The 21,216-nt window shown below is 42.4% G+C and overlaps 1 pseudogene; it reads right to left on the reverse strand.

Annotated features, from left to right (window-relative positions):
- The window catches only part of LOC120036626, a 30,349-nt pseudogene extending 11,664 nt beyond the window's left edge, over nt 1–18,685 (reverse strand).
- Between the last annotated feature and the right edge of the window lie 2,531 nt (nt 18,686–21,216).

Here is a 21,216-nt window from a genome sequence, read left to right on the forward strand (position 1 = left end):
CTCTACTGTTTGTAACTACCCTGGTAGGTTGACTGATAACCTGAACAAGGTTGACGGCACTGGTTACAGTTTGAAGCTTTCTCTTGAGTGGGCAGCCTGATCACAGCTTTCCTCCAGTATTAGTTCATTAATTAACAGTGTCTGGAGTTTAGTTTTCCTGTTCTACAGTCTTATAAAGACAGGGGGGTTGACTGGGACAGACAATCTAATATCCATAATATTTTGAGAAAATGTTTTTGAAAAACGAGCACCTTACATAGGATCATCTTATAACTGTCTCTCTAAAGCTACCTTTCATCAAGGTTTTATATGGTCTATTGGTTTCTCTCTTTTCATTGGCAGAATCCTTTTCCAGTGTTATGATATTCATAACATCCATATCCACCAGTCTATCTTCCTGTCAACTAACAGAACTCTGCTGGTTGTCCTGGTAACAGATACCAGTCCATCTTCCTGTCAACTAACAGAACTCTGCTGGTTGTCCTGGTAACAGATACCAGTCTATCTTCCTGTCAACTAACAGAACTCTGCTGGTTGTGCTGGTAACAGATACCAGTATATCTTCCTGTCAACTAACAGAACTCTGCTGGTTGTCCTGGTAACAGATACCAGTGGGCAGATCTATTTAATTTGTTCAAACTAAACTACAGCACTTACTTTGATGAGTCAAATCTGATCCTTTCTTCTCTTCTCCTCCTCTCACAGTTCCACTCAGCCCCGTTGTTTTCCTGCAGTCCACCAGCAGCACAAACAACCTCTTCATACCCAGCAGTAAGGCGCTACCGGGAGAGGCACTACACACGGACTCCGGGAGGGCGGAAGGGCTAGCGTTGTCCTGGTAATCATAAAGAGGGGACACAGACACATATCATTATGGATGCTGAAGCCACTGTTGTCATAAAGTGCTTTACAGAAACCCAGCCCAGACCCCGATAGAGCAAGCTGTATGCTAGAACAAACCAAGCTGTACCATCTGGTGTTCTGATCTGGAGAGACTCTTCTCTGCCTTGTCAGCATCAGGATGTTGTTGAGGCTCCCCAAAGGATCCACGATAGTCACGTCTCTCTCCTGTGTGAACGAGAACAGCAAACAGACGTAAACTTATGACCATCTATTACAATCACGAGGCATGAATATGTCTAAAATGGCCTTTTTCATCATGATTTTGTCAAATATTGTTTGTGTTGCAAATGTATAGGGTCAATTCCAATTCTATCCACTGGGATAATCTGCCTCTAACCCTATTACAGGGGCTGAGTCACTGGCTTACTGGTGCTCTTTCATGCCATCCCTAGGAGGGGTGCGTCACTTGAGTGGGTTGAGTCACTGAAGTGATCTTCCTGTCTGGGTTGGCGCTCCCCCTTGGGTTGTGCCGTGGCGGAGATCTTTGTGGGCTATACTCGGCCTTGTCTCAGGATGGTAAGTTGGTGGTTGAAGATATCCCTCTAGTGGTGTGGGGGCTGTGCCTTGGCAAAGTGGGTGGGGTTATATCCTTCCTGTTTGGCCCTGTCCGGGGGTATCATCGGATGGGGCCACAGTGTCTCCTGACCCCTCCTGTCTCAGCCTCCAGTATTTATGCTGCATTAGTTTATGTGTCGGGGGGCTAGGGTCAGTTTGTTATATCTGGAGTACTTCTGTCTTATCCGGTGTCCTGTGTGAATTTAAGTATGCTCTCTCTAATTCTCTCTCGGAGGACCAGAGCCCTAGGACCATGCCTCAGGACGACCTGACATGATGATTCCTTGCCTCCCCAGTCCACCTGGCCGTGCTGCTGCTCCAGTTTCAACTGTTCTGCCTGCGGCTATGGAACCCTGACCTGTTCACCGGACGTGCTACCTGTCCCAGACCTGCTGTTTTCAACTCTCTAGAGACCGCAGGAGCGGTAGAGATACTCTTAATGATCGGCTATGAAAAGCCAACTGACATTTACTCCTGAGGTGCTGCACCCTGACAACTACTGTGATTATTATTATTTGACCATGCTGGTCATTTATGAACATTTGAACATCTTGGCCATGTTCTGTTATAATCTCCACCCGGCACAGCCAGAAGAGGACTGGCCACCCCTCATAGCCTGGTTCCTCTCTAGGTTTCTTCCTAGGTTTTGGCCTTTCTAGGGAGTTTTTCCTAGCCACCGTGCTTCTACACCTGCATTGCTTTCTGTTTGGGGTTTTAGGCTGGGTTTCTGTACAGCACTTTGAGATATCAGCTGATGTACGAAGGGCTATATAAATACATTTGATTTGATTTAGAATGCCCCGTTAAAACAATACATTATTTCAAGAACTTCATAGTGCCCCTGTTTTTAAGACAGTACTCACTGTTTGTAATCCGATCTTCAGCCTCCTCCTTTTTCACTCCCAAAACGTCTTCCTCCTCTTTTATTGAGATAGCCTCCCCTTCCTCTTTTACTCTAAAAGGTTCTTCCTCTTCTTTCACTACATTCTCTTCTTTCAATGTTATGGCATCTTCCTCCTTTTTGATTCTGAAAGCTTCTACCTCCTCCTCTTCCACTTTGACAACCTCTTTCCCATCTTCCTCTTTCACTGTAATATCATCCTCTTCTTCTTTCAATGTGATAGCTTCCTCTTCCTCCTTTTTCATCCTGAAAGCTTCTTCCTCTCCTTTCACCAGAGCTTCTTTCTCCGTCGAGCTTAGTGAACTCATGCTCCGGTCGATTAGCCTAGTGCATTATCAGTTTACCACATTTGCTAATTTAACAAGCAAATTACGTTTAAATGAACTAGTAGATAAGTAAACAGAATTATATTCAAAACACTAAGAGTAAAATACACAAGATTGGTCTAAAGCGCTTCAATGTTTCGGTTTTAGGTTCGCTAGCAAATCACCACGTTGGTTGAATCAGAAGCCTTTTGTCGCTGTTGAAGAAGCCTCCAGTTCCGTCCACAAGATTATACGTCACGCAAGCAGCATCCCCTGAAAGACTAAATCGCCATCTGCTGACTGGAGTGGGTAACGCAGATTGGAAAAATATTAATTACAATGTTTATTCTTGCAAGCAATGTCATGAGAGCTAATAAAAATAAAAATAAACAGATGTTATGTTTTCTCTTACTTCTTACAGCCAATACTTTACTCCAGGGCTGACCTGCCCATTAGGTAGGATTAGGTGACAGATTAAAGAGTTTTCATTTTTATGTCATAGTTATTCTGAACCCACTGCCTGCAAGTCGTCTAAATTAGCCTAAGTGATTTGTATTTTCCTTCAACTTTTTGAAGAGGAAAAAGCCCGGAAATGCTCCTGTCTGAGTGCATTTGTCTACCATTATGTTTAGCTGTTGGGCGATTATGCTAATGACAACCATCTTCTGGTTGATGGAAAAGCTTTCCCAAAAACCTTGTCAATTAAATGTTAACTACAAAGTAGTCTATGCCTACCTGACAGAATGATATCATGATTATTTGCATCAATCCAGTTGTGATTTGTTCAGCAGACTCTGCAATCACATGTGTGCTACAGAGACACCACCAACCAAGCAAGGCTCTTGCTGGTGCCACTAACATTAAAGGGTATCTACACACAAAAATGAACATTTCTTAGATTTTTCTCAGACTTCAAAAGTGGTCTCCTGATGTGGTTTAAGTATTATTGTGGACTTAGAAGATCCAATGTTGTTGTTTTTCTATTAACAGTGTGATTTAGAGAGAAAAACAGAAAAACAGGGACATCTGAAACCTGGAAACACTAAATGGAGAAAATGGAATTAGGTTAAAAAAAGAAAAGAAAACGGATTTTATACAGATGTTATATATAGATAGAGATGTTATAGGGCCCTAAATATTCTATTCAGTTTCTCTCATTACTGGATTATGTAGGGATAGTGTAGAGTAACAGCTGTATCCTGATGTGACCTTTAACCTCCCTGCTCCTCAATACTTCTTCCACTGGATCAAAGCTTCAGCTAAGAAGGATACATGATAGTGGCAACACATGGAGTTGGGTTGGATATAGTTATGGTAGGATACATGATAGTGGTAACACATGGAGTATGGTTGGATATAGTCATGGTAGGATACATTGGGCGGCAAGATGTTCTTTACCATTCGGCCATCAGATTTGCCACCAATGCTCCTTATTAGGACACCTCACTGCACTCTATACTCCTCTGTAAACGGGTATTCTCTGTATACCAGTAGCAAGACCCACTGGTTTAATGCTTATTTATTAAACCCTCTTAGGCCTCACTCACCCCTATCTAAGATATCTACTGCAGCCCTCATCCTCCACATACAACACCCGTTCTGCCAGTCACATTCTGTTAAAGGTCCCCAAAGCACACACATCCCTGGGTCGCTCTTCTTTTCAGTTCGCTGCAGCTAGCGACGGGAACAAGCTGCAAAAAACACTCAAACTGGACAGTTTTATCTCCATCTCTTCATTCAAAGACTCAATCATGGACACTCTTACTGACAGTTGTGGCTGCTTCGTGTGATGTATTGTTGTCTCTACCTTCTTGCCTTTGTGCTCTTGTCTGTGCCCAAAAATGTTTGTACCATGTTGTGCTGCTACCATGTTGTGTTGCTACCATGTGGTGTTGCTACCATGTTGTTGTTATGTGGTGTCGCTACCATATTGTTGTCATGTAGTGTTGCTACCATGTTGTTGTCATGTGGTGCTGCTACCATGTTGTGTTGCTACCATGTTGTTGTCATGTGGTGTTGCTACCATGTTGTGTTGCTGCCATGTTGTGTTGCTACCAGGTTGTTGTTATGTGGTGTTGCTTCCATGTTGTTGTTATGTTGTGTTGCTACCATGTTGTTGTTATGTGGTGCTGCTACCATGTTGTGTTAGGACCATGTTGTTGTTATGTGGTGCTGCTACCATGTTGTGTTGCTACCATGTTGTTGTTATGTGGTGTCGCTACCATGTTGTTGTTACCATGTTGCTACCATGTTGTTGGCTGCATTCATTGTAGCTGGGGATTTTAACAAGGCTAATCTGAAAACAAAACTCCCTAAATTCTATCAGCATATCGATTGTGCTACCAGGGCTGGTAAAACCTTGGATCATTGTTTTTCTAACTTCCGCGATGCATATAAGGCCCTCCCCCGCCCTCCTTTCGGAAAAGCTGACCACGACTCCATTTTGTTGCTTCCAGCCTACAAACAGAAACTAAAACAGCAAGCTCCCACGCTCAGGTCTGTTCAACGCTGGTCCGACCAATCTGATTCCACGCTTCAAGACTGCTTCGATCACGTGGATTGGGATATGTTCCGCATTGCGTCCAACAACAACATTGACGAATACGCTGATTCAGTGAGCGAGTTCATTAGAAAGTGCATTGACGATGTCGTACCCACAGCAACGATTAAAACATTCCCAAACCAGAAACCGTGGATTGATGGCAGCATTCGCGTGAAACTGAAAGCGCGAACCACTGCTTTTAACCAGGGCAAGGTGACCGGAAACATGACCGAATACAAACAGTGTAGCTATTCCCTCCGCAATAACTTTTTTGCACGCTTTGAGGACAATACAGTGCCACTGACACGGCCCACTACCAAAACCTGCGGGCTCTCCTTCACTGCAGCCGAGGTGAGTAAAACATTTAAACGTGTTAACCCTCGCAAGGCTGCAGGCCCAGACGGCATTCCCAGCCGCGTCCTCAGAGCATGCGCAGACCAGCTGGCTGGTGTGTTTAAGGACATATTCAATCAATCCTTATCCCAGTCTGCTGTTCCCACATGCTTCAAGAGGGCCACCATTGTTCCTGTTCCCAAGAAAGCTAAGGTAACTGAGGTAAACGACTACCGCCCCGTAGCACTCACTTCCGTCATCATGAAGTGCTTTGAGAGACTAGTCAAGGACCATATCACCTCCACCCTACCTGACACCCTAGACCCACTCCAATTTGCTTACCGACCCAATAGGTCCACAGACGACGCAATCGCAACCACACTGCACACTGCCCTAACCCATCTGGACAAGAGGAATACCTATGTGAGAATGCTGTTCATCGACTACAGCTCAGCATTTAACACCATAGTACCCTCCAAACTCGTCATCAAGCTCGAGACCCTGGGTCTCGACCCCGCCCTGTGCAACTGGGTCCTGGACTTCCTGACGGGCCGCCCCCAGGTGGTGAGGGTAGGTAACAACATCTCCACCCCGCTGATCCTCAACACTGGGGCCCCACAAGGGTGCGTTCTGAGCCCTCTCCTGTACTCCCTGTTCACCCACGACTGCGTGGCCATGCACGCCTCCAACTCAATCATCAAGTTTGCGGACGACACTACAGTGGTAGGCTTGATTACCAACAACGACGAGACGGCCTACAGGGAGGAGGTGAGGGCCCTCGGAGTGTGGTGTCAGGAAAATAACCTCACACTCAACGTCAACAAAACAAAGGAGATGATTGTGGACTTCAGGAAACAGCAGAGGGAGCACCCCCCTATCCACATCGACGGGACAGTAGTGGAGAAGGTGGAAAGTTTTAAGTTCCTCGGTGTACACATCACGGACAAACTCAGGAGGGGTGAAGAAATTCGGCTTGTCACCAAAAGCCCTCACAAACTTCTACAGATGCACAATCGAGAGCATCCTGTCGGGCTGTATCACCGCCTGGTACGGCAACTGCTCCGCCCACAACCGTAAGGCTCTCCAGAGGGTAGTGAAGTCTGCACAACGCATCACCGGGGGCAAACTACCTGCCCTCCAGGACACCTACACCACCCGATGTCACAGGACGGCCATAAAGATCATCAAGGACAACAACCACCCGAGCCACTGCCTGTTCACCCCGCTATCATCCAGAAGGCGAGGTCAGTACAGGTGCATCAAAGCAGGGACCGAGAGACTGAAAAACAGCTTCTATCTCAAGGCCATCAGACTGTTAAACAGCCACCACTAACATTTAGTGGCCGCTTCCAACATACTGACTCAAGTCCAGCCACTTTAATAATGGGAATTGATGGAAATTATGTAAAAATGTATCACTAGCCACTTTAAACAATGCCACTTAATATAATGTTTACATACCCTACATTACTCATCTCATATGTATAGACTGTACACTATACCATCTACTGCATCTTGCCTATGCCGTTCTGTACCATCACTCATTCATATATCTTTATGTACATATTCTTTATCCCTTTACACTTGTGTGTATAAGGTAGTAGTTGTGGAATTGTTAGGTTAGATTACTTGTTGGTTATTACTGCATTGTCGGAACTAGAAGCACAAGCATTTCGCTACACTCGCATTAACATCTGCTAACCATGTGTATGTGACAAATAAAATTAGATTTGATTTGTTATGTTGTGCTGCTACCATGTTGTTGTTATGTTGTGCTGCTACCATGTTGTTGTTATGTTGTGTTGCTACCATGTTGTTGTTATGTGGTGCTGCTACCATGTTGTTGTTATGTTGTGTTGCTACCATGTTGTTGTTATGTTGTGTTGCCACCATGTTGTTGTTATGTTGTGTTGCTACCATATTGTTGTTATGTGGTGTTGCCACCATGTTGTTGTTATGTTGTGTTGCTACCATGTTGTGTTGCTACCATGTTGTCATGTGGTGTTGCTACCATGTTGTTGTCATGTGGTGTTGCTACCATGTTGTTGTTATGTGGTGTTGCTACCATGTTGTTGTTATGTGGTGTTGCTACCATGTTGTTGTTATGTTGTGTTGCTACCATGTTGTTGTTATGTGGTGTTGCTACCATGTTGTTGTTATGTGGTGTTGCTACCATGTTTTTGTCATGTTGTGTTGCTACCATGTTGTTGTTATGTGGTGTTGCTAACATGTTGTTGTTATGTGGTGTTGCTAACATGTTGTTGTTATGTGGTGTCACTACCATATTGTTGTCATGTAGTGTTGCTACCATGTTGTTGTCATGTGGTGTCGCTACCATGTTGTTGTCATGTAGTGTTGCTACCATGTTGTTGTTGTGTGGTGCTGCTACCAAGTGGTGTTGCTACCATGTTGCTGCCATGTTGTGTTGCTACCATGTTGTGTTGCTACCATGTTGTGTTGCTACCATGTTGTTGTCATGTGGTGTTGCTACCATGTGGTGTTGCTACCATGTTGTGTTGCTACCATGTTGTGATGCTACCATGTTGTTGCTATGTGGTGCTGCTACCATGTGGTGCTGCTACCATGTGGTGTTGCTACCATGTTGTGTTGCTACCATGTTGTGTTGCTACCATGTTGTTGTCATGTGGTGTTGCAACCATGTGGTGTTGCTACCATGTTGTTGTCATGTTGTGTTACTACCATGTTGTTGTCAGTGGTGTTGCAACCATGTTGTGTTGCTACCATGTTGTGTTATGTGGTGTTGCTTCCATGTTGTGTCGCTACCATATTGATGTCATGTAGTGTTGTCATGTAGTGTTGCTACCATGTTGTTGTTATGTGGTGTTGCTACCATGTTGTGTTGCTACCATGTTGTGTTGCTACCATGTTGTTGTTATGTGGTGCTGCTACCATGTGGTGCTGCTACCATGTGGTGCTGCTACCATGTGGTGTTGCTACCATGTTGTGTTGCTACCATGTTGTGTTGCTACCATGTTGTTATGTGGTGCTGCTACCATGTGGTGTTGCTACCATGTTGCTGCCATGTTGTGATTCTACCATGTTGTTGTTATGTAGTGTTGCTACCATGTTGTGTTGCTACCATGTTGTGTTGCTACCATGTTGTTGTTATGTGGTGTTGCTACCATGTTGTGTTGCTACCATGTTGCTGTCATGTTGTGATGCTACCATGTGGTGTTGCTACCATGTTGCTGCCATGTTGTGATGCTACCATGTTGTGTTGCTACCTTGTTGTTGTTATGTGGTGTTGTTGTTGTTGTTGTTGTTATGTGGTGTTGCTAACATGTAGTTGTTATGTGGTGTTGCTACATGTAATAATAACATGTATGATTTATATAAAGTTCTTTAGTAAAAAAACATTAGTGACATAATTTAGTATTTAATATTACATAGTAAACTTTAATAATTGTAATATGTATGTTTAAATGACTGTACTAAAGTTTTTGAATAAAATAAAAGGTTTGAAAGAAAATGTAATTTACCTTCAATGAAATATATCTCTCTTTCTTTCTCTCCCTCTGTCTCTCCCCTTGGCTGGGAATGTTAAGGGTCAAGAAGTTGTGAATCTAGGGGGGCCCTTGCACACAGGGGCACTATATGTATGTAACAGTATAACTTTACGTCTGTCGCCTCGCCCATACCCGGGCGCAAACCAGGGACCCTCTGCACACATCAACAACAGTCACCCATCGTTACCCATCGCTCTACAAAAGCCGCGGCCCTTGCAGAGCAAGGGCAACCACTACTTCAATGTCTCAGAGCAAGTGACGTCAACGACTGAAAGGCTGCTAGCGCGCACCACCGCTAACTAGCTAGCCATTTCACATCGGTTACATGTACACAAAATAACTAACAACCTGGACCCCCAGGTGTCTTTCAAAACATATGTTTTACTAACGACCTAAACAGATCACTTTTACCCTTTAAAAAATTGTTGTCAGTTATCCAGATTTAATGGTCAAGAGATTGTGAACCTAGAGGGGCCCTTGCACACATGTTGTGTTTAGGTAAACGTTTTCTGTTTATGAAGGAATAAATGATTGAGAGGATATAGACCACAAAAAAAAGATAATTGTATTCTTAACGATGTGCCCTTTACAAATGACTTAAACAGATCATTTAACTCCATGAATAACCTTTTACTGCAGGGGGCTAAATCAGGGGCCTTCAATGCTGCAGAAATGTTTTGGTACCCTTCCCCAGATCTGTGCCTCAACACAATCCTGTCTCGGAGCTCTACGGACAGTTCCTTCAACCTCATGGCTAGGTTTTTGCTCTGATCTGCACTGTCAACTGTGGGACCTTATATAGACAGGTGTGTGCCTTTCCAAATCATGTCCAATCAATTTAATTTACCACAGGTGGACTCCATTCTAGTTGTAGAAACATCTCAAGGATGATCAATGGAAACAGGATGCACCTGAGCTCAATTATGAGTCTCATATAGCAAAGTGTCTGAATACTTATGTAAATCATTTTTTTGTGTTTAAAACATTTGCAAAAATGTATAAAAAACTTGTTTCCGCTTTGTCATTATGGGGTATTGTGTGTAGATTGCTGAGGAAATTGTTTCATTTAATACATTTTTTAATAAGGCTGTAACATAACAAAATGGGAAAAAGTCAAGGGGTCTGAATACTTTCCAAAGGAACTGTAAGTGATTGAGGAGAGAGTATAATTGATATATTCTAATTAAAATCATTGACCCATAAGGGAACATATGACCAAAGCAATGCGTGACCCATACAGAATTAAAAATATATTAATCTCAATGAGAAATATTATTAAATAAACAAATGTTTGCATAATCAAAGACATGAAAACTGGCACCAACATTGTATTTAGCTAGGATTTCATATGGCCAGGAAGGTTACTGAGAATAACAATAGACAATAGTTAATGTTGCTAGTTTAGGGATGAAGATAGTGAAGGTTCATTATGTTAAAGATGTTTTTTATTTTGACGTGGAAACAATGTTTATTGGAAAGTAAAACAAAGAAGTCTTCATTGAGACAATGATAAACAGCAATCCGTAGGAGAGTTGAGGTGGATATTATAAAATAAGGATCTGCTGGAGTCCAAGTCAAACCAAGATTCTTTATTTCTGAGCTCAGAGAGAATAACAGAGTTTGGTATTTTATTAGGATCCCCATTAGCTGTTGCAAAAGCAGCAGCTACTCTTCCTGGGGTCCACACAAAACATGACACATAATACAGCACATCAATAGACAAGAACAGGTCAAGGACAGAACTACATACATTTTGTAAAAGGCACACGTAGCCTACATATCAATGCATACACACAAACTACCTCGGTCAAATAGGGGAGAGTGGTTGTGCCGCGAGGTGTTGCTTGGTCTGTTTCTTGAAACCAGGTTTGCTGTTTATTTGAGCAATATGAGATGGAAGGAAGTTCCATGCAATAAGGGCCCTATATAATACTGTACGCTTTCTTGAATTTGTTCTGGAAACTTGGGGACTGTGAAAAGACCCCCGGTGGCATGTCTGGTGGGATAAGTGTGTGTGTCAAAGCTGTGTGTAAGTTGACTTGTAAGAACTTTGATGATATCTGTACATTATAGGAGCACCTGTGATGACAAAAGTACAATGATTCATGTGTTGCTTTAGCTTGAGATTAAGAATCAGTGGTTGACACCTTGCAAGTGCATGAAAAGGTCAACTGTACAAAGTCAGATGTCTGTGTGTTGAAACTATATTTTAGTTAACAGATGGATAAAGGGAACTAAGAGTTCCTGTTGATACTATGTTCCAGTCTTACTTCCAGTCTGACATGATAGCAATAAGGGGAAGAGTGATTGGGAAACTAACTGCCAATAACGCAATAAGCTGAACCCTGCCTGGCAGAGACATCTTTGTATTAGCAACTATTAATTATGAGGTTATATGGTGTTAAAGTTAAGGGACATCACCCTGGGCGGGGTGATTCTCAGTAGGGGATAAAAAGGGAAAACACCATCTTTTGAACTGAGTGTCTTGCTTACAAATTGCTGTAAGTGTAAACTCCGGGTTGCAATCCTTATTAAACAAACTAAGCTCTGATCAAATACGGATTTCCTGTGGTCTCTTCTGTGCACATAGGGCAGAATTCCCTTACAGACTATGCAAACAATTTGGGATTTTCAACATATTCATGTTTCTTGTAAAAAGAAGAAGTGATGCAGTCAGTCTCTCCTCAACTCTTAGCCAAGAGAGACTGGCATGCATAGTATTAATATCAGCCCTCTGATTACAATTAAGAGCAAAACGTGCCGCTCTGTTCTGGGCCAGCTGTAGCTTTACTAGGTCTTTCCTTGCAGCACTGGACCACACGACTGGACAATAATCAAGATTAGACAAAACTAGAGCCTGCAGAACTTGCTTTTTGGAGTGTGGTGTCAAAAAAGCAGACCATCTCTTTGAGGCTAGACCTCTCCCCATCTTTACAACCACTGAATCTATATGTTTTGACCATGACAGTTTACAATCTAAGGTAATGCCAAGTAATTTAGTCTCCTCAACTTGTTCAACAGCAACACAATTCATTACCAGATTCAGCTGAGGTCTAGATCTTAAGGAATGATTTGTACCAAATACAATGCTCTTAGTTTTAGAGATGTTCAGTATCAGTTTATTACTGGCCACCCATTCCAAAACAGACTGCAACTCTTTGTTAAGTGTTTCAGTGACATCATTAGCTGTGGTTGCTGATGCGTATATGGTTGAATAATCAGCATACATGGACACACATGCTTTGTTTAATGCCAGTGGCAGGTCATTGGTAAGAATAGAAAAGAGTAGAGGGCCTAGAGAGCTGCCCTGAGGTACATTACACTTTATATGTTTGACATTAGAGAAGCTTCCATTAAAAACCCTCTGAGTTCTAGTAGATAGATAGCTCTGAATCCATATTATGGCAAAGGTTGAAAAGCCATAGCACATACGTTTTTTCAACAAGAGGTTATGGTCAATAATATCAAAGGCTGCATTGAAATCTAACAATAGAGCTCCCACAATCTTCTTGTTATCAATTTCTCTCAACCAATGATTAGTCATTTGTGTCAGTGCAGCACATGTTGAGTGCCCTTCTCTATAAGCATGCTGAAAGTCTGTTGTTAATTTGTTTACAGAGAAATATCATTGTATTTGGTCAAACACAATTTTTCCCAACAGTTTGCTAAGAGCTGGCAGCAAGCTTATAGGTCTGCTGTTAGAACCAGTAAAGGCCACTTTACCACTCTTGGGTAGTGGAACTACTTTGGCTTCCCTCCAGGCCTGAGGACAAAGACTTTCCTCTAGGCTCAGATTAAAATTATGACCGATAGGAGTGGCTATTAGAGTCAGCTACTGTCCTCAGTAGCTTCCCATCTAAGTTGTCAATGTCATTATTGATCGATAACAATTTTTCCACCTCTCCCACACTAACTTTACAACATTCAATACTTGCACTGCTTTTCTTTCATTATGATTTTTTTCATTTTTTCCCCATCATTCTTTATATCATTGATCTTGGCTTCCTAATAAAGTGTATTATTTTGTTGAGTTTGGTCACATCATTTCTCCATTTGCAGTACGTAAGCCAGCCAGATGTGCAGCCAGACTTATTAGCCACTCCTTTTGCCCCAACTCTTTCAAACACACAGTTTTTAAATTCTTCATCAATCCATGGAGCCTTAACAGTTCTAACAATCAGTTTCTTAACAGGTACATGTTTATCAATAATTGCAAGAAGCAATTTCATATGGTTTTCCCACAGTCTGAGCTTTTGTAAGCCTTCTCCTCTATGTGCAGTCTCATGTGTTCTTTCAGGTTCCCTGACCGGCTAAAACACTTTCCACACTGGGAGCAGTGGTAAGGCTTCTCCCCTGTGTGTATTTTCTTGTGTTTTTTCAGATCCCCTGACCGGGGAAACACTTTCCACACTCTGAGCAGTGGTAAGGCTTTTCAACTGTATGTATTCTCTCATGTTTTTTCAGGCTGCTTAATTGGTTAAAACTTTTTCCACACTAGGCTTCTCCCCTGTGTGTATTATCTCATTAACTTTAAAGTTCCTTAAATGGTTATAACTCGTTCCACATTGGGAGCAGTGGTAAGGCTTCTCCCCTGTGTGTATTCTCTCATGTTGTTTCAGATGCCCTGACCGGTTGAAACACTTTCCACACTGGGAGCAGTGGTAAGGCTTCTCCACTGTGTGTATTATCTCATGTTTTTTCAGATCCCCTGACTGGCTGAAAAACTTTCCACACTGGGAGCATTGGTAAGGCTTCTCCCCTGTGTGTATTCTCTTGTGTTGTTTCAGGTTCCCTAACTTGTTAAAACATTTGCCACACTGGGAGCAGTGGTAAGGCTTCTCCCCTGTGTGTATTCTCTCATGAGCTTTCAGGGTCCTTAAATGGTTAAAACTCTTTCCACACTGGGAGCAGTGGTAAGGCTTCTCCCCTGTGTGTATTATCTCATGAGCTTTCAGGTTCCTTAACTGGTTAAAACTCTTTCCACACTGGGAGCAGTGGTAAGGCTTCTCCCCTGTGTGTATTCTCTCATGTTTTTTCAGATCCCCTGACTGGTTAAAACTCTTTCCACACTGCAAGCATTGGTAAGATTTCTCCTCTGTGTGTATTCTCTCATGTCGGTACAGGTCCCTTGACTGGTTAAAACACTTTCCACAGTGGGAACACTGGTGTCTTCTTGTTGGTTTGGACGTCCCTGGCTCTGGTTCCTCTGAGTCTGGTCTTTCTCCTGCCAAAGACAGTGTGTTTAAAAAAAAGAGATCTGAATGAAACCTCCACATGATAAATAGGCCTTGCTACGAGGGTAAATCCTAATCAGATCGCTCAATAAGCTAAGGCCAGTTTTAACAATCTTGGTGTGATTTTAAAACAAATGTTGTAGAGTTTCCTGGTAATTACTGATAATGTTTACATTACTTATTTATTCATTCTGTTTTACAAGTCAGAACACAAAAAACTAAACCGTTCTTGGACACTCAATACACAGATGTCGCTTAATTCCAATCGAGCAGGTGGTTCTAAATATATAACTTTCATAGCTGTATGATACAGAATGCGACCTACAGTCGTGGCCAAAAGTTTTGAGAATGACACAAATATTAATTTCCACAAAGTTTGCTGCTTCAGTGTCTTCAGATATTTTTGTCAGATGTTACTATGAAATACTGAAGTATAATTACAAGCATTTCATAAGTGTCAAAGGCTTTTATTGGCAATGACATGAAGTTGATGCAAAGAGTCAATATTTGCAGTGTTGACCTTCTTTTTCAAGACCTCTGCAATCCACCCTGGTGTCAATTAACTTCTGGGCTAAAACATCCTGGCTGATGGTAGCCCATTCTTGCATAATCAATGCTTGGAGTTTGTCAGAATTTGTGGGTTTTTGTTTGTCCACCCGCCTATTGAGGATTGACCACAAGTTCTCAATGGGATTAAGGTCTGGGGAGATTCCTGGCCATGGACCCAAAATATTGATGTTTTGTTCCCCGAGCCACTTATCACGTTTGCCTTATGGCAAGGTGCTACATCATGCTGGAAAAGACATTGTTCGTCACCGAACTGTTACTGGATGGTTGGGAGAAGTTGCTCTCGGAGGATTTGTTGGTGGCATTCCTTATTCATGGCTGTGTTCTTAGGCAACATTGTGAGTGAGCCCACACCCTTGGCTGAAAGCAACCCCACACATGAATGGTCTCAGGATGCTTTACCGTTGGCATGACACAGGACTGATGGAAGCGCTCACCTTGTCTTCTCCGGACAAGCTTTTTTCCAGATGCCCCAAACAATCGAAAAGGAGATTCATCAGAGAAAATGACTTTACCCCAGTCCTCAGCAGTCCAATCCCTGTATCCTTTGCAGAATATCAGTCTGTGTGCAGATGCACTCACACCTGCCTGCTGCCATTCCTGAGCAAGCTCTGTACTGGTGGTGCCCTGATCCCGCTGCTAAATCAACTTTAGGAGACGGTCCTGGCACATGCTGGACTTTCTTGGGTTCCCTGAAGCCTTCTTCACAACAATTAAACTGCTCTGAAGCCTTCTTCACAACAATTGAACCGCTCTCCTTGAAGTTCTTGATGATCTGATAAATGGTTGATTTAGGTGCAATCTTACTGGCAGCAATATCCTTGCCTGTGAAGCCTTTTTTGTGCAAAGCAAGGATGACGGCACGTGTTTCCTTGCAGGTAACCATGGGTGACAGAGGAAGAACAATGATTCCAAGCACCACCCTCCTTTGAAGCTTCCAGTTTTGGGGGGGATTCAGTTTATTTGCATGGCAAAGAGGGACTTTGCAATTAATTACAACTCATCTGATCACTCTTCATAACATTCTGGAGTATATGCAAATTGCCATCATACAAACTGAGGCAGCAGACTGTGAAATTTCATATTTGTGTCATTCTCAAAACGTTTGGCCACAACTTTACACACTTCCTTAAACATGAAATAAGTATATAAGTAATTTTAAGTGGAAGTCCAAAACTTATTTTTACGTCGAAGACACAAAGCACATCCGTAAAATCTCCCCGTTGTCGAAAGGGTTCGACACATGCTGTTTAAATGGCCCAATTTCTTATTTAGACGTTCACAGATTTTCAACATTTTGACTATCGCTGATGTGATATTTTGGGTAAAGTAAAAAATAAAGTGAAATATTTGGCAAGATGTTCCTAAAACTGAGAGTAACTTCAATAAACAAAAATATAAACGCAACATGTAAAGTGTTGGATATTTCATGAGCTGAAAAAAAAGATTGCAGAATGTTTTACATCCCTGTTAGTTAACATTTATTCTTTGCCAAGATAATCCATCCACCTGACAGGTGTGGCATATCAAGCTGATTAAACAGCATGATCATTACACAGGTGCACCTTGTGCTGGGGAGAATAAAAGGCCACTAAAATGTGCAGTTCTGTCACACAACACAATGCCACAGATGTCTCAAGTTTTGAGGGAGCGTGCAATTGGCATGCTGACTGCAGGAATATCCACTGGAGCTGTTACCAGATAATTGAATGTTAAATTCTCTTCCAGAAGCCTCCTCCAACGTTGTTTTAGAGAATTTGGCAGTACATCCAACTGGCCTCACAACCACAGACCACATGTAACAACAACAGGCCAGGACCTCCACATCGTCTGAGACCAGCCACCCGAGTTGTATTTCTCTTTGTAAATGAAGCCCTTTTGTGGGGAAAAACTCATTCTGATTGGCTGGGCCTGGCTCCGCAATGGGTGGGCGTATGCCCTCCAGGGCCCACCAATGGCTGCACCCCTGCCCAGTTATGTAAAGTCAATAGATTAGGGCCTCATTTATTTATTTACAATGACTGACTTATATGAACTGTAAATCATTGAAATTGTTGTTTATATTTTGGTTCACTATATACACACACACACACACACACACACACACACACACACAGTGCATTCGTTAAGTATTCAGACCCCTTCACCTTTTCCAAATTTTGTTACATTTCAGCATTGTTCTAAAATGTATTAACAAGATGTTTATCTTTCATTTGCTGTCTTGGACTTGTTAATGTGTGAAAGTTACATATTTCAAAAAATATTTTTGAATTTCCCGCGGAATGTTGTCGAGGGGTTCCGCTATCGGAACGCATGTCCTAGACAGGTTTAAGGGGTATTTGTGTGTAGATTGAATCAGGCTGTAACGTAACAAAATATGGAAAAGTCAAGGGGTCTGAATACTTTCCGAAGGCACTGTATGTAGCCATGTTATGAAGTATGAAAAGGCTTGTTCAGTCACATGTCATGAATTCACTAAGACATCATCATATTTATATACATTTTATGGGTTGAAAAGTGTTTTTTTTCTCAGACATAAATAAACAATTCCAGGTGAAAACCAAAGGCCATGGCTGTAATACAATAAAAAACTGGCAAAGCAGCAGAGTGAGGCCCGCATCCAGCAACGTCACGAGTCACGTTTTGCAGCTGTTTCAGGACAGCACTACAGGGAGAGAGAGGGGGAGAGGGAAAATATCCACTGGACTAGTTTCAATGTATGGAATCACTTCAGAGTTTCTGGATTTTGGGTAAACTTCTCCTTTAACCTCACTAGGGTAGGGGGCAGCATTCGGAATTTTGGATGAAAAGCGTGCCCAAAGTAATCTGCTATTTCTGACTTATGTTACTCGTCTACATGGCTGGTTACTGTTTGTTATGATTTGTCTGCTGGGCGCTGTTCTCAGATAATCGCATGGTTTGCTTTCGCCGTAAAGTATTTTTTGAAATCTGACACCGTGGTTGGATGAACAAGAACTTAATCTTTAAACCGATGTATAACACTTGTATGTTTCATGAATTTTTATAATGAGTATTTCTGTTTTGGAATTTGGCGCTCTGTAATTTCACTGGATGTTGGCCAGGTGGGACGGTAGCGTCCCACACCCCCTAGAGAGGTTTTAAAGCATCATTGAGAAATAATGAATTGAAGTTGGAACATTTGTGACATTTGTAGACTAGAGATTAAGATTGTTGGGCCATTAAGCGAGAAGTCGCTGGTTCGAATCCGCACGCCCCCCAAGGTAGAAAAAAGCTGCCGTTCTACCCTTGAGCAAGGCAGTTAACCCCCAACAACTGCTCCCCGGGCGCCGATAACGTGGACGTCGATTAAGGCAGCCCCCGCACCACTCTGATTCAGAGGGGTTGGGTTCAATGCGGAAGACACATTTAGGGTGAATGGATTCAGTTGTGACTGACTAGATATCCCCTTTCCTTTCCCATCCCAGTCCTCCTTTAAGACTCCATAATGTTTCATCATTAGATGCTACAGTCCTCCTTTAAGAGAGATCTTTGATGAAAACCTGCTCCAGAGCAGAACCTGCTACTTGAACAGAGTTCTGAGTATAGGGTCTGAATACTTAAGTAAATATAATATTTCAGTTTTGTATTTTTTGATAAATTAGCAAAATTATCAAACAAAAATGTTTTTGCTTTGTCAGTATGGGGTATTGTGTTTTTAGAAAAAGGCTGTAATGCAACAAAATGTGGAAAAAAGTAAAGGGGTCTGAATACTTTCAGGAGGCACTGTACTCTCCGATAGCAACGGCCAATAGCAGACCACTTCCTATATCAGGGACATAGTCGCTCCCGTCTTCCATGTGTGAAAGGTAACCTGGTGAATATCATAGAATCAGGGTTCTGTTAGGTAACCTGGTGAATATCATAGAATCAGGGTTCTGTTAGGTAACCTGGTGAATATCATAGAATCAGGGTTCTGTTAGGTAACCTGGTGAATATCATAGAATCAGGGTTCTGTTAGGTAACCTGGTGAATATCATAGAATCAGGGTTCTGTTAGGTAACCTGGTGAATATTATAGAATCAGGGTTCTGTTAGGTAACCTGGTGAATATCATAGAATCAGGGTTCTGTTAGGTAACCTGGTGAATATCATAGAATCGGGGTTCTGTTAGGTAACCTGGTGAATATCATAGAATCGGGGTTCTGTTAGGTAACCTGGTGAATATCATAGAATCAGGGTTCTGTTAGGTAACCTGGTGAATATCATAGAATCAGGGTTCTGTTAGGTAACCTGGTGAATATCATAGAATCAGGGTTCTGTTAGGGAAACTGGTGAATATCATAGAATCAGGGTTCTGTTAGGTAACCTTCAGTTCTATTTCAATGACTCGTTAGTCTCTCACTTTGGGGATATAGTCAACTACAATAGAGCTCACATACTCACCGATGCCAAGTCTAGACAGGATCATCCCTCAGAGGTCCCCACTCTACTCACCGTATGTGTAGTGATGTCCAGTCAGTAGAACCTCATGAAGGTACATCACCACAACATGCTGCATTACAGATCTCTTGAACAGAGATGCCTTTGAACAATGCCTATGTTGTAGCCATACCTCTGGTGGATTGAGCCATCAAGCCCCCCGGAGGTGTCAGATCCTTGCTACTATAGAACCTCATGAAGGTATTGGGGGTGTAACTCATTATACGGATATAATGGCTAAAGTAAAGCAGTTTTAAACAAGATAAATCTAATTTCTATTATTTCCAGCGGCTCCAACAGCAGAAATGGCCTCAAGCAAAACATAAAAATCCCAGGATGGGACTAGCTGTTTGGGTACTGGGCGTAGGTGACCCTTCATAAAACAACAGATCAGGGGGTGTTCCACTGTATAGTTGTTGCAGCCTAAATGGCAGCCAAATATACATTTATAGTTGAAAAGGCTTTCCTTCATCAGAAAGCAGAGTAGCTCTGAAACAGAGCAACAAAGAGACTGATTTGTTTCTGATCTCACCATCTGTTAAATACACTGTGCTATAGTAATTATTGTGCTATAGTGAGTGTGTGGCTCTAGAACTCTGAATATAGTTTATTCTCAAGGAGAGCGGTCACGTGTGTTGAGAAGCAGAGGATCACTGGTTTGAGCCCGGAATGGGGACAGTGGAGGAAACTAAACTGTTAGAAGCACACTGGCGTCAGTTACACATTTTATTAATAAAGTTAGTCATTTCCAAATGAACCATGTTCTTTAAGGTCAATATGTTGGAGTTCAGGCTTTATTTGACCTGTTAAAGTAGGAAATGAAATGAACTTTGTCCATTACAGAGACAGAGGTCAAGACAAAAAAAGGAGCTGGTTTTATAATATATATTTGCCATCTTTAACAAGTTGTGTAGATCAGATGTTAATGAAGCAATACAGACCACATTGAAGTGTCTGGAGTTTAGTTTGTGTGTTCTACAGTCTTGTAAAGATAGGGGGGGGGGGGGGGGGGGGGGGGTTGACTGGGACAGACAATGTAACATCCATAATGTTTTAAGGAAAAGGTTTTGTAAAACATGCACCTTACATCGGATCATCTTGAAACTTTCTCTCTAAAGCTACCTTTCATTAAGGTTTTATATGGTCTATTGGTTTCTTTGTTTTCATTGGCAGAATCCTTTTTCAGTGTTATGATATTCATAACATCCATATCCACCAGTCTATCTTCCTGTCAACTAACAGAACTCTGCTGGTTGTCCTGGTAACAGATACCAGTCTATCTTCATGTCAACTAACAGAACTCTGCCGGTTGTCCTGGTAACAGATACCAGTCTATCTTCCTGTCAACTAACAGAACTCTGCTGGTTGTCCTGTTAACAGATACCAGTATATCTTCCTGTCAACTAACAGAACTCTGCTGGTTGTCCTGGTAACAGATAATAGTGGGCAGATCTATTGTGTTGGTTCAAACTAAACTACAGCACTTACTTTGTTGAGTCAAATGTGATCCTTTCTTCTCTTCTCCTCCTCTCACAGTTCCACTCAGCCCCGTTGTTTTCCTGCAGTCCACCAGCAGCACAGACAACCTCTTCATACCCAGCAGTAAGGTGCTACCCGGAGAGGCATGACACGGGGACTCCGGGAGGGAGGAAGGGCTAGCGTTGTCCTGGTAACCATAAAGAGGGGACACATATCATTATGGATGCTTATGTCACCGCTGACATGAAGTGCTTTACAGAAACCCAGCCCAGACCCTGATAAAGCAAGCTGTATGTTAGACCAGACCAAGCTGTACCATCTGGTGTTCTGATCTGGAGAGACTCTTCTCTTCCTCATCAGCATCAGGATGTTGTTGAGGCTCCCCAGAGGATCCAGGATAGTCATGTCTCTCTCCTGTGTTAATCAGAACA

This window comes from Salvelinus namaycush, unplaced genomic scaffold, assembly GCF_016432855.1.
Source record: "Salvelinus namaycush isolate Seneca unplaced genomic scaffold, SaNama_1.0 Scaffold14, whole genome shotgun sequence".
In the NCBI taxonomy this organism is placed as follows: Eukaryota; Metazoa; Chordata; class Actinopteri; order Salmoniformes; family Salmonidae; genus Salvelinus; species Salvelinus namaycush.